Consider the following 14804-nt stretch of genomic DNA (forward strand, 5'->3'; position numbering starts at 1 on the left):
CGTTTCAAACACCCGGCAAAGCAATCCTCCCTCCCCAGAGATTCCCTCATTATAAACAAATTGAATATTCCTGTCACACCATCTTTAAAGTACAAGGTTTTCTTTATTTTTTTAAGGAAAGGAGAACTGAACATGATTTTGAAGAGTAATTTCCACTGGGAAAATTGCATGTAAGCAATTTGCAAATACAATTTTACTTACTTAATTTCTACCCTTCTTTCCTCCTTAATCAGGAAGCAAAGAATTTTGAATGGTTCTCTTCTCCTCCATTTCATCCTTAGAGCAACCCTGTGTTGCAAAATAAGGCTGGGCATGTGCGGCTGCCCCTAGTCTACCCAGCAAGCTTCCATGTGGATTCTAACATGGGTCTCCCAGATCCCATTCTAACCATCAGACCACTCACTGCACCACATTGAGAAAACAGGGTTGCACTTACCTGTAATGGTTGTTCATCTAGTGGTCTTTTGTGCAGACATGCACTAGGGACTGCACAAGGACTGGCTGGTCACAGAGACACATGTCCTGATACTGTCTAGCTCAGGGAGTACCCACCCTCTCCACTGCATGCCAGCATTTCCTGGCAAAACTGACATGTGAAAGGGAATAGTGGCATATGAAAGGGAGTACCTTTTCCCACAGTTCTTTCTTTGTGACTGTCAAATTAAGTTCATTTTATTTTCAGAGTTTCATTTCTTTTCTATTTCTATAAGGGGAAAGTCTCTGCAATTAAATTGGTCCGGTTGTCACATGGCTTTTGCTGCCTTTGGCACTTGCCACATTTTTGCCTCAGAATGACACAAAAAGTATTCTTCAAGAAATGTGCTGATTATAATACAAAGATGGCCAAGAGTGATGATGAAGTCTGTCTCTTTTATGTCTGGGGGAGTCTCATAATACAGCAACATGCAATATGTACCCTTGTATAGGTGGTTTATATCAAAGGTACATCATCTCAGGGCTTCCTTCCTTCCCATGAACTGCATTTTTTAATTTCATTCCCATCCCTAATCCTGAAAGACTAACTCCATATATCATTGGTGGTTTTTGGCACCATGATCTTGAGTATCACATTTTCCCACTCTCTTGACTCCAAGGGCACCATCAGTTCCGAGGAGTGCATTGGGACCACATCCCCCGAAGGATTTTAAATGTTTTTTAAAAATACATGTCTCAGATTGATAAATACAGACATGGGGGGGGGGGGATAAGGCCGTGGGCTTATATGCTCAGAATTGCTGCAAAACCCAAATTGTGGGACCCCAGGCTTATTGAGCAATGCACATAGAACTGCTATTAATAACAGGTAAGAGATGAAGCAGAACAAATCGTCTATCTAATATCATCTTGCCTTAGTAATGAATGCAGAATGATTTTTTTAAGCATCTTAAATGAATGAAGAATAACAAAGCATCAAGCAAAGCTCTTAATCTAAATTCAGTGCTGGGTGACTGCTTTGCTTAACAATGTGCTTATTGCAAATTATATCCCTTTCCTTATTCTAAGTTTTGTAGTTTATCCACAACAACAAAAAGCAAAAGAAAATATTATTGTTCCAGTACATTAGAAGGGCTCCAAAACTGGACTGAATTTGTATAGAAACAGATTCATGAGTGTATCTGAAATAATGTATGAAAAATGTTCATTATTATCTCTTCAGTCTGGAGATAATTCCAGAGTAGCCAAATGTAGCACAATTACAATCATTTGTACATACAGTTATAATGAAGGAGACAGATGAAATCATCATCAATCCATTGTTTTCCTCTTCCTCCCCTGTTGAGATCCTGTTGGTTTGTTTTTTCCCTAGGAGTTAATTTATTACAATTTTTTTCCCTTTGGTTTTGTGTGGAATAGAAGTAGAGTCTCTGTGGTGAATAGTTAATCTTGTCCTTATGTTTCTTGGTGCTTGTTGGAAAACAGCTCCAGCTGTTGACCTCTGAATTGCTTGGTACCATCTTTTTTTAAGTGTCACTAGTACATCATTTCTGCCATGATGTAATATTCCTGATGTTATAATGCTAGTCAGCTTAAAGAGAGGGGGAATATGATGGTATATCTGTTTCAACATAAACAAACATAGGTAGAAGTGGATTTATGATCATAATGTGTATGTGTGGAAGTCCATGAGGTAAACAATTTCAAAAGCATAATATCCACTGATGTTGCTAATACTGCAATATATAGAGTAGTCCCAGTGTGGAACTAGCCTTCAGCTTAGTAATAGTATTTTAGAAGATGAACAAGGACCCTGGGCTGGATTCAGGGCACGGCCAGTGTAAGCATGAAACTGCCTGAGAGAATGCAAAGACTGAAAAAATACTAAAACATGCCACCTCTAGACTCATTGGATCTTGTACAACTGGCACAGAATGACTTTCAAGATAAATTCCAGAGAGAGGCAGTTCTGCTATTTTGCAGCCCAAACAACAGAGTCCCTGTGGCAAAAGTGTCCATGAGTTACAGCCCTACAGCCAACCTCTAGGACAGCCTTTTTCAACCCTTTGACCATGGAAGAGCCTCTGAAATAATTTTTCAGACTTCAAGGAGCCCTGGAAATGATATTAGCTGATCATGCCCTCTGCCGCACCTCCAGAAATGACATAATTACCTGTACCCTTAGCCCTCCTTTTTCTTCCCCCCCCCACCTTTACTACTACAATGGTGGCTCTGCCTCATGTAGGCCAGAAATAATTGTAGGAGTTGAGAAGATAGCCTGCCCCCCCCCAGCATTCCACACCACTTCAAAGCTCCTGTGGACCCCCTTCAGAAGGACCCCTGGTTGGGAATCCCTGCTTTAGGGGGTGGCTGGAGCTATCCCAGATTTATGACTGAACTCTAGACAGTGATCTAGACAGAAATCAGTTCCCCTAAATATAAAATGGCTGTTTCAGAGGATGGACTGTATAGCATTATATCCCACTGAAGTTTCTCCCCCAACCCACCCTCTCTAAGCTCCACCTCACAAATCTCCAGGAATTTCCTGACTACCTTTTTTGTAAGCATTACCTCAGTAATCAGAAGTATTAATTCACTACTACAGTGTAAATAGGAAAATGCTTCAGTGTAGGGGTTGCCAGTTTTGGCCCTCAGGTTTTGGGATTCATTCTCAGAACAGCAGGTTGAAAGAACTTCTTTTTAAGACTTGTATGCAAGTCTGCTAGTAGTACCTGCTGCACATGTAAACTGAAGATTAGAGACAGTTCAACGGCATTCTATATTTAGTTAACTGCCATAATATTATTTTTAAACTGTGAATGGTAATGACCCTATGCACAGTCACAGTCTCCTTATGCGAAAATTCCCAATCATCTGTAAAAGGACATCCATTAGTACTTCTAGTCACTGTGACATCCTCAGGACTTGCCCCATAAGTCTCAGAGTTCAGGATGCTGAGGACAAACCTAAGTGTGTGTGTGGGGGGGGGGGAGTTATCACAAAAAGAGTTCAGAAAGCTTAGCAAACCAAGACTTGCAGACTGCGATGCACCGCACAAATTAAAAACAAATTTAAAAATCCAGTCAAACAGTAAATAACAAACAGTAAATAACAAAAAACGAACACAGAGTATAAATGTCCATGTTATGGATGTTCTCAAAAGACTGTGTGAAACACACTGTCCTAGCAACATCTTGGAGACATCTTCCCACTACAGCCACTGAAGAAGGCCAGCCAGATGGATGTGTGTGATCATAGAGTCACAGCCTTCACCTTTTCATCTCAGACACTCAAGCTGGCTTTTCATTAAATTATTTAATACACACAAATGTAACTAAGTGAAAGAAACTGTATACAGTCCCATAAAGAAAACTTATGGGGGAAGTTTTTTGTTTTTGTTTTGTTTGTTTTGTTTTGTTTTTTAAGGCTGTCTGGTCACTCAGGCAGTGCTTAACACAGCAAATGCCAAGGTATTATAGAGGTTTATTAGAAATAGTGTTGGCAGTTTTTTCAGTCAAAATAATGGTGGTTGATATTAAGATCTCTCAAAACACTGAGCAGAATTATATTTTCTACGACTAGAACTTTTGGCTGGTTTTTAAAAAAGGAATGGTCACGACCTGGGAAAATACAGTTCACTTCAGTTCATGGTTTGCCTGGTTCATGGTCAAGAACATTTTAGCACCAACTTTTAAACTCCAGCTTAGATGGAAGTGTTCTGGCTGGGTCAGCTTGCCCCCAAGTGAGGCACTACAATTGCCCAGCCTTTGATGAGGTTCAATTAACAGCCTTAACCACCATCAGGAGCCTGGGTGTGATTCTGGACAGGAGGCCTATGGAGGTCCAGGTCATGAACACTGCCCACCAGGCATTCTACCATGTCTTTAGTTCATGAGCTGGTTAGTGCCCATCCCCAGTTTTATTTGTTTCTTGCTTGCAACATCTAAATAAGAAGTACAAATCATCAAACAGACGGGCTACTAAGCTTTCTGATAAACACTGAAGCTGGAAATACCTGGGCTTTTAATGAGTTGCCAGTTGCTTAAAGGGCTCACCTCTGAGCCAGCAGCTGTGCAAATAGACTTTATTTGGACAGACATTTTGTACTTCAAACGTCGTCCCCTCTAAATAAATGTTACATTGCAGAAGGAACTGCAGGGGTTTCTATGCTTCCCTGATGTAAATGGATGGAAATCATATGAAGCCAAGTGAGAGCAGCACCAGCTAAAATTGCCCCACCACCTACAGCTATGTGAAATTAAATCACTGAAGTCTTTTTTGTCTTTGCTTAGAGAAATCAGCCAGGACAGAACAGAGCAGGTCTTTAGGGAACACTGAGAAAGAGAAGTGATTATTATACAAGTACTAACCACCTCTTAGGTTACTTCCAAAGTGTGCTTTCCTGTTATGGCAACACAGTGGTGCGAGTTTAACGCCTCCTTGAAGAAACGGTCAAGGGCAGAGTCTGCATTTACTTTGTTTATTCCATTGTCAATCCTGTTGAATACAGATCGCTTTGAACTTGGGTCTTCCTCTACCCCCCCCCCCCATTGAAACAGGAAAGTGTTCTGCACGTGGTTAGGGTAGTTCAGAAGGGGGGGAGAGCCAAGCTTCTTTCTTTCTTTCCTTGAAGGGGGAGAGGAGCCAAGCAGGGATCCTCTTTCTTTTCTTGGGGGGGGGGGGGCGGAGAGGACCGAAGAAGGCAGAAAAGGGAGAACAAATCCAGGACCGACAGAAGTTGAGAGAAATTAGGGGCTTCTCCTTTAAGGCAAGTTTGTCACATGACCAGGTGTGGCCTATCAGAGGTTCTCTACCATGGAGCTTTCTTTCCCAATCCGGATTTGAAAAATATTGAGCCTTAAAAGCACTCTAACATATTGCACAATAAAGGTAGGGTCACTCTGGATCAATCCTTCTTGCTGCAGAAGGAAAATTTAAATCGCCCAAAATTCAAACGGAAATCACATTCTGTGTAGACGGCAGGGACTGAATCGACATGGGTCTGGAATAAAAGCTCCATGCAGTTTACACCTAGGTATAAGAAAGCTTCAGATTTTAAACCTTGTTACATTTAACAAATTTCTCATTGAAGATAATGGTGACTCAGTTTAAAATTCAATTAATATTACCCAAAGTTGTTGCTGATCTAAAAATATTTCATTTAATCGACATTTAGTATTTCTGGTGATGATAATACTGATTAATATTGCCAATACTTGTTTTAGTGTCCAGTTTTACAAAATCCAAGGCAGAGGTTCCTTTCATAGCTTCTGGAGGGACACAGGGCTTGGTCTCTTATGGAACAGTTGGAAAACTTGTTCACAAAAACCAGCAAGGTTATTACTATGTGTAACCGATTGCATTTTAGGAGGTATTAATTCTCACCAGAACATTCTATCTAACCACACAATAGGACACCTGAGAGCAATAGTTATTTCTGTTACGGAGTTCTGAGAAAATGTTTTCATTGTTCTATAGTTCCTTGGGTGAATTTGCAGTACTGGAAATGATGGTGCAGGGTAACAGGATGCTGTTCTCTTGAGTACCCACACAAAATTCTCCAGCAGTTGCAATTAATGGTAATTAATTAAAGTGTCTGACATTAATTACTAACCTTGACATTTTTATTTCTCCAACATTTTTGTGAACTACAACTGGCTTAGCAAAGAATTACCATACTTATTTAACTTTTCTATATATCTGTACTCTCATGATTCTTATTTCATTTAGTCTGAGGAAAAGTGCATTCACCCAAAAGCTCACGCCTTGAATAAATCTTTGTTGGTCTTAAAGGTGCTACTGGACTCAATTTTTGTTTTATTACTTCAGACCAACATGACTACTCACTTGAATCTTGTGAACCTAGTAATTGCTGATAGGCAATATGTGCATAAAAAAGAGCAAGCACTGTTTCTAAGCCTATCATGATATTACTAAGGATATGCAGTCAGACAACCTGATAAAAGGCCTGATATTTATCACATCTGGTTGGGTGAACAATATCCAACACCATTATTTTCATGACACAACTACTCAGTCCAGTGTTATCACTTCCAAAAGCATAAAAATCAGCAGTCATGTTGGGAAGACAACGGTGGCTAGGGAACAGGGAGCTCTCTCCAAGTTGGTGACTCAGCTCTTTAAAATGTAGTGGATGTTTATTTTCTATGAGGGTAGACCTGGTTTCCAAACTGGGAAGGTCAGGTCTACCCCGTTGATAAGAGAATAGAGACCTGATGTACAATCCACAGACAAAGCTCCAGAACTGACCTTGTGTTTACCTGGCTCTTGCACCCTGTTTTCAACACCACGGGTAGCCCTGGGCTTACCTCATTAATGGGGAAATGGCAGGTGGGCCAATTGGCTGGCTCCTCAACTCCCATAAATCTTGGCTGTCCTGCAGGAATCCAGAGCCTGCCTGCCTGTCATCTTCCCATGGTGCAACAAAATATACACAGAGCCACAGTAGATAGATAACAAAAATACAAACAGCATAGCAGTTACTGTGCAAACATGCACTAATACCATTAAATTATAATAATTGAGAGTATCTTTTGAAAACAACATTGTTTCAAATAGTACAAATTACAGTTGTTTCACACCAATAACCAACAATGGCTAGAAAATACATAAAAGTGAAAATATTTTTTAAAAGCCACTAGTTCCAGCTAATTTTACTCCACAGCCTTATTCAGAAATTCACTCAAAGAGAACAAGTAGGTTGGAGCTCCAAATGGCTGCCAAGGCTCTTGACTTGCTCCAAGACTTAATAAGGTGACCAAATTCAGTTACCAATTCATTCTGTTGCTTCTCTGCAAGTTTTTTTTTAATTTTCCCATGGTACACCTGGCTCTGCAGCCTCCATGGTCAGACCTTTATGGGGCAGGAAGGCCTGGAACACGCCAGACCACTAGCTGCATGGAACATTTTATGTATTGTTCTCTGCTATAATGTAAACCACCCTGAGCCTCCGGGGAGGGCGGTATAGAAGTATGATAAATAAAAATAATAATAATAAATAAATAAATTAACATAGCCCTGAAGCCATCAGCAGGGCTGATGATAAGTTGCAGGCACTAAGTAGGTCTGTATGTGGTCAGGCTCTGGAGTATGGGGGCCTGGTATACCAACTATAATAATGAACAGTACCCCATAGAGTCTTCCCATAGAAAACAATGGCCCTTTCAAAAATGTAAATGGCCCAGGTGCAAACTATCAGCTGTAAAGTACAGCCCCCTCCCTTAACCTCCATCCTTCCCATACACCCCCATTTTAATTCCATATGGAGAAACAGGAAAGGATAAGAGTGTCCATTCATTCAATATTAGGATCATTGTTCCAATATTTCTGAAACAACTTTCTGATACCATAACAATATTCCCAATATTTATCAATAAGCCTGACTTCTTGATGCAGAATTTTTTTTTAACCTGCACATCCCAAGAGCAGATCATAGGGAGAGGGTTACTTGGAATCATGGGCATCTGTGGAATGTTTAGGCAAACGAAAGAAAGAAAGAAAGAAAGAAAGAAAGAAAGAAAGAAAGAAAGAAAGAAAGAAAGAAAGAAAGAAAGAAAGAAAGAAAGAAAGAAAGAAAGAAAGAAAGAAAGAAAGAAAGAAAGAAAGAAAGAAAGAAAGAAAATGTCTAAGTATATTCCTCCTCCCAAGTTCTCCTTGGTGAGTTCTTTGGACAGCAGGTTAACAATTTTGTGGGAGTACATATGGTTTAAAAAAATTAAGAAGTGAGAAAAAATAATAAAAGGAGACATTTTAGACTGAAAGGGAATAAAATGCAGAAGAAAGGAGAGACTGAAGGAGAATGAGAATCAGCTACTTGATTATGCTTCTGGAACAAAACATCCTAGTAAGCATAACAACTCACTGTTACCTATTTGTATCTTATCACATCCATGTCAGGATTGCTTAATTTATTATATACTTGAATGGCCATATTTGTATTAGTCTGTGCTCTGCACTATCAACTTTGCCTGTTAAATGCAAGCTCCAATGTTTCCCCATGCATCAGCACCACCAAGAGCACACACGCACACACATATTCCAACTCAGTTTTATAAAGCAGGGCTAATAAATTATACAGCAGAACAAAGACAGCTTGGGTTTATTTTTGCTGGCTTTTAAGACAGAACAACAAACCTGATTTTGGCATTCATATCGCAAGATGGCAAGGAGAGCAGTGCTCTGAGAATACTAATCGGGACTAGAAGATGTTCATTTTCAACATACAACTGTCGATGCAGAGAAGGTCATGTACATGATCACAAAGAAAAACTGAGTTTCATTGCACAAACCAAGATATAAGACCTAATCCTGCCTTTCTGACATCCCCATGCCTGAAACCACAACCCATTTGGGATGCCCTAGGGAAATAGGGTCAAGGCAAGTCCAGGGCCACTGCACAAGTGGCTCAGCTCCTCGAGGCATATTTTTACCCTGCATACTAAATAGCAAGCCCCTTGCTTCTGCTCTGAACTGCAGTTTTCAATTCCAACTGCTGCTGCTCTGAATATTCATTTGATTATATGACAACATGGAAAACTCAATAAAAGCAAATGTTTTGCTCTGCTTCTTTATGGTTTCTACACTTCGTCACTAGTCTTAAAATTTCAGCCATCTGAAAAGTTCCTGGTTCAAAGCAACATATGCTGAGATCTCTATAAAATATAGACTAGAGTGGGTGGATGAATGGATATAGAGAATCACACACTGGCAAATGTTGTAAAGGATGCTCCTTTTAAGCAGGTACACAGCATTTACACTGCAGTCCCTGAGTTCCACCTTTCTAAGCTCATTTACTTCATTTAACCTAGGCCAACTGGAGAGTCAATAAGCTCAGAGGGGTATAACTCTTCTACTATTACATTCTGCAATTCAAACTTGGTCTTAGCTGTTTCAGATACAGCAGCCCTTTCAACCAAATGAATAATAACCTTATGAATAATTTCAACACGGTGAACTATGTTACACTTATTCAGCTAGCAACCATTAGGAATGCTTTGGCTCTCATATGGTCATAGAAATTCTGTAGCACAAATTGTATAGATACAGCCTCTTAAGTGGAAAAGATGTTGGCCAGGGTGCAAAGGAGGACAGAACTAAACCACAAACTTTAAGTAAAAGGAGCTGTGGCCAGAAAGGAGGACCATTGAGAGGATGTCGACAGGTAGACTTGGACAGTGAGGAGTAGTACATTTTTAAGAGCAGAAGAGCTGAGGTCAAGACACCTAGGAAGCTATTGGATCTTAATCAAAGATACACTTGATAAAGCAGCTGGGAAGGAAGAAATTGAGAAAAGTGTTAAAGTCTCTCTCTCTCTCTCTCTCTCTCTCTCTCTCTCATACACACACACAGGCTTATTCTGTACACACTGGATAAAGTATTTTCAATGCACTTTAAAAATAGATTTCCCTGATTCGCAAAGGAAAATCCATCTATAAAAGCACATTGAAAGTGTATTATCCAACAAATGCAGATGGGTGCAAAACACACACGAGAGAGAGTGAGAGAGAGAGAGAGAGAGAGAGAGAGAGAGAGAGTCAACATGGACTCCTGGAGAAAAATAACTCTTGCCCCAACCTTACATATTTAAAGAAATACAATATTAAAATGGAAAAGACAGTAGACAGTAAGAAAAGTAAAATAACCTCCACTAACATAAGTAGACTTCACTTCTTATGACAGTGATTTCCTCATGTTACTTTTGATGTAAAGTTAAATTGGAAGTGAAGAAGAGTTTTCTTATTGACTTATTTCTTATTGTCTGAATTCAAGGTAACCATGAATTCAAGCGGGTAGAGGGAAAACGAATCTTCACTTTCTTTACAATGTGCATAATTTTTAATTCTAATTTATGCTTTTCTCCTTCTGCGGTGAAGAGACTCCACTTACGTTCTGCACTACAAATGTAATGCCATTCAATTATCACAGCTTACTTGAAGAAATCCTGAAAGTTTATTCTGAGATATGCCTTGAAATACAGCACCCACACACATTTTAGACATTCTGAGTGCATAGTCCCTGATAAGTAGGTGAAGACATACAAAAATTATGATAAAGGAAAAACATGTTGAGAAAAACAATAATTGCTAATTGCAAGCATGCAAAATTAGATCAAAATGATATAAAATAGATGTTTTAAATTATGCAACAATAGAAGACACTGAGATCTTGTCAAAGAATAATTTGGGAATTATTACTCCCACACATACACGCACACAAAAAGTTTTTGAACAGTGATTCCAAATTAGAGATTCTCAAACACCCACAGGTTCAGTTTACCATCTGTTCACTGGCTGTGGACCCGGAGATGATTGTTCATCAATCAATTTGATATTTGTAACCTGTTCAAGCCTGCTAGACAGATCACTTTTCAAGTACTAAGACAGTGCAGCACAGAGCAACGAGTAGGGTTTCCCATAAGCACATTCTTACAAGGCATGTAATAATATTGATTATCAATGTTACTCTACCACCTCAGATACTGAGGCAGCTACTGAGTAGATGCAAAGCTGCCTGACAGATAATCAAGGTGGCCAATAGCCATAAAAGCAGATTGGGCAGCTGGCTCACAGGTCATCACAGCTGTGGAACAAGGTGTGCTTGACTATTAAATGTTTGCCATAATGTTTTGTAGCTTCTCAACCCAAAATTAATTTGGTAAAAACACAAGGAATGAAAGTTGTTAAAACTGGCACTGAGTTTGCAAAGTGTTTGGGGAAGATAGGCTTGTGTTTTGTGGCCCAGGAAACCCCAATGAAAGGGAGATATTTTTTCTTACCTTGTAATGGAGCATAAGAATATTCCAAGGATTAGGAACAAAATATACAATCCACACATTGTACATTATAGTAAATAGAAAATTGTTGGTATCCTATGAAAATTGACCTTAACAGTAGTTATAGTGAAAGAAGACAAATGGCAAGAAGGAAAGGAAGGAACTCACAGAAAGGGATAGGCACAAATTGGAAAAATATGGTTCATATTGTTTTGTGGTTGAACCATGAACTGAACCACAAACCAAACTGACCCAAAAGGTCTGTCTATAAACTGAACCAATTCATGGTTTGTGGTCCCAGAACCCTGTTGAAAAGAACCACAGTCCCTTTCAGTGGGTTTTGCAGAAAGCAAAAGAAAAACCTTAAAGGGATTGCACAAGACTGCCAAAAACAGCTGAACAGCAGGGAGCAGGCTACTCCTCGCCACTCAGTTTTGGTGGTTTCTGCAAGGAACAGATAGCAGGGGTTTAAAGTGACTCTTTAAACTTCTACTTTCTGCTCTATCCACAGATTCTCATGAATATCAACAAACCCTCATGAACTACTTGTAACAAATTTCAGATTGTGAACTACAAACAGGTTCATATCCATCCCTATTCACAGACCTTGAAGTGGTCCAGATTCTTTAACTTTAATCCTTCACTTAACTGATAAGCCTAGCAAGTGTTCTCTTGCTGTAGTAAATTATTTGCTATGATTTCAAGTGTAGGAAATCGTTAAGGGGAGCAATTATATATTCCTAGAGAGGTTTCTATTTTTTGCTGAAGTCCTGAGATTTATCAACACTATGCCAGAGGCTGCTTCCTTGGACCTTTTCCGCACCAGGAATTTGCCCCGACTCACTGCTCGTCTGGTGGTGGGGCAAATTCCTGGTTCATCATCACATCAGCATCATCCTGGGGCTGTCGTAGGCCTGGCCCAACTCAGGCCCTCACCTGCTTGCCTCCCTGCAGCAAGGCAATGTGGATAAAACCGCATTCCCTTTTGTGCCCCAGGCAACCTATGTCAGGTCAGGGCCATCTGGAAAGAAGAGTCAGGCCATCCTGGCCTAACTCCTCCCCACCCTCACCCAAGTACAGCATCACACAAAGGAAAAAAAATGACCTGCTGCACTGTGCTCTGCTATACTGTGCAGTGTGGCAGAGATGCCTGGGGCATTTTTGTTGTTGTTTAAGAATACAGTATTGTGTAGATACACAATACCACATTCTTAAACAATAACAGAAATCAGTTGCGAGGATCCAATTCTTGCATGATATTATCAAGGCTTCTACCCTGTCTTTCACACACCCACACTGACACCACCTCAGAAGGAAGGAAGGAAGGAAGGAAGGAAGGAAGGAAGGAAGGAAGGAAGGAAGGAAGGAAGGAAGGAGGGGTAGGTTTGCCAGATCCAGGTATTAAGTACCTCACAGGCTGGCACACTGTTTTTCCACAACCAGTAGTACTGCTCAATAGTCTAGGCTTGTGCCAAAGCCAGACCCTGCAAAAACATGACAAGACACTGCTGTGAATGTCTATCACATATGACTCATGTGTGGCCCCTCTTCCAGAGAAATCTCTTCCCCAACCTTAACAGATAGTCTTAATGAGACATGATGGCTCCCTTTCTTTCTCCTTGACTCCTTTGTCTAAGTCTATACCTGGCCAGGACACTGCCCAACATCCTGCTCCTTGGAAAATTCCATCATGTGTTCACCTGGGTTAAAGTGGCTTCACAAAAATAATGTTTTCATTATTTTACTATAAATATGTTGTTTGCCTTGAGTTCTAAAGGGTGTAATCACCTCGAAAATGTTGGCAAACAATCCATTCGCTATGTTACTAAATCTCTTGCAAAGCAATTCCTCACTACTCATAGACATGTGTCTTGGACATGTGTGTGCATCTCTGATAACACTGCTACTGCACCAGTCAGATTCACAGCTTCCTGTGGGTATAGTTCATTAAAAATAAAAGTTTCAGTAGACTCCTCATGCATCTCATTTAATGCAACCATGCTTCATTAGAAATGCAAGACTGTTGTATTGATTAAGTATTGGAGATTTCAGAAGTGGATTAATGACTTCTGACAAATAGCTGGTATCCTGTTTTTTTTCCCCCTAAAGAGAAATGTTGGGTGTTCTTTTTTAAGTTTTGCATTTTAAATTCTTTTTTATCAGCTACCTGGAGGTCAGAGCTGCTGAATTCCCTGATTCATACAAATAAGGCTCTTGTTCCTGAAATCTACACATTTGTCTTAAATGGAAGAGATTATTCCAGTGTGCTATTTTTCCTTTACGGATGAAATGTTAGGTCAGGATGAAAAATGTACTCAGAATTTAGGAAGAATCAGCAAGTAGGATTTTAGACATCCACTAGCTAGCTTGCTTGCTTGCTTGCTTGCTTTTGTCATAAAAACAGTACACAATATAAACATTATAGAACCTCATTAATAGCTAAAAAATTCCCCGAACCAGATACAAACGGCGGTACATTATAAAACTCCTCTCCATGCAATGAGCCATTGGAATTGGTCAAACTAACTTTAGAGATTGTAATAAAATAAGTGCATAACAGGGGAGCATCTTCCAATGACTCGTGGCACTGTCTAATTCTGCACACAGGGGGGGGAAATCTGGGATTTCTTTACTTCCACCTCCATGTGGATTCTTCATTCTGTTTATCTGGTATTCCTCAGAGATTCGAGCTTCCTTGCTTCCATGCACATTGTGAAAAACGTGCTCCCTCCTTGCTGCTGTCTCATAAATGGGATGAAAATCTGCCATTTGATATAAATCTCCCAGCGAAATGCAAGCAGCCCCTGTGGAGAGATAACCTTTGCTTTTATTTGCATCTGCCTAGTTTGACTTATGACAGAATTATGCCCCCAAAATAACATTTTAATAAGTGTTTACATGCTCCCACTCCCCAAAGACTAGGCTGATAAAATTCTTCCTCAGAACTAATTATGTTTCAAGACAAGGTTATTCTCTCCGGATAGCACACCGAAGCTGAAGCTGTACTGCGGAAGTGGACCTTTAGGCAAAGGCAGGGCTCCTCCATGTGGGCAGTATGGCAGATTTGCGCAGAGGACAAAGTAGTTAAGGTAACTTGCGCTTCAGAATGTGGGGTCGATCCTATTTTAAAGGATTTGGGGTTCTGAAAGCATCATCAGGATCAAATCACATGTTATGCAGAATTCCACACACCTTTTCTCCACTTTTAAAGAACTCAAAACAGCCCTGCTAAGCAGTGCCTGAGTGGAAGAAGGGTAGATGGAGACAGCCTGCTTCTCTCTTTTCCCACCAGTTTTTTTCTGTTAAAAAGTCCTCCTTTCCAGGCTTCTTTTTCACTTGTGGGGGGCAATGGGAGTGATAGAATAGGCCAGTCAGAAACTTGATCTGTATTTGTGCAGACAATGTACTATGCACCAGAATCCAACTTTTGACATGAATTGGCAAGTGTTTGCAATGGCATGAACTGTTGTTTCTTACCTATAAGGTCCTAAATGGTTTGGGGCCTGAATACTTACAGGACCACTTCTATCTGTATTAGTAGAAAAGAGCAAAAGGCCAGTAGCACCTTAAGTGCTAC

General features: G+C 40.1%; 1 long non-coding RNA gene across 15 annotated transcripts in view; it reads right to left on the reverse strand.

Annotated features, from left to right (window-relative positions):
* Positions 1–14241, reverse strand: part of LOC143840473 (uncharacterized) — a 121211-nt gene extending 106970 nt beyond the window's left edge. For 4 of the 15 annotated variants that reach the window (XR_013232224.1, XR_013232215.1, XR_013232213.1 and 1 more), the window contains exon 1: positions 13861–14171. This is a non-coding gene — a long non-coding RNA (uncharacterized LOC143840473). Of the gene's footprint in view, positions 1–13860 lie in introns of all 15 variants that reach the window. The other 11 variants (XR_013232227.1, XR_013232205.1, XR_013232218.1 and 8 more) reach the window with 8 other exon arrangements.
* Between the last annotated feature and the right edge of the window lie 563 nt (positions 14242–14804).

This window comes from Paroedura picta, chromosome 1 (assembly GCF_049243985.1).
Source record: "Paroedura picta isolate Pp20150507F chromosome 1, Ppicta_v3.0, whole genome shotgun sequence".
NCBI classification, from domain to species: Eukaryota; Metazoa; Chordata; class Lepidosauria; order Squamata; family Gekkonidae; genus Paroedura; species Paroedura picta.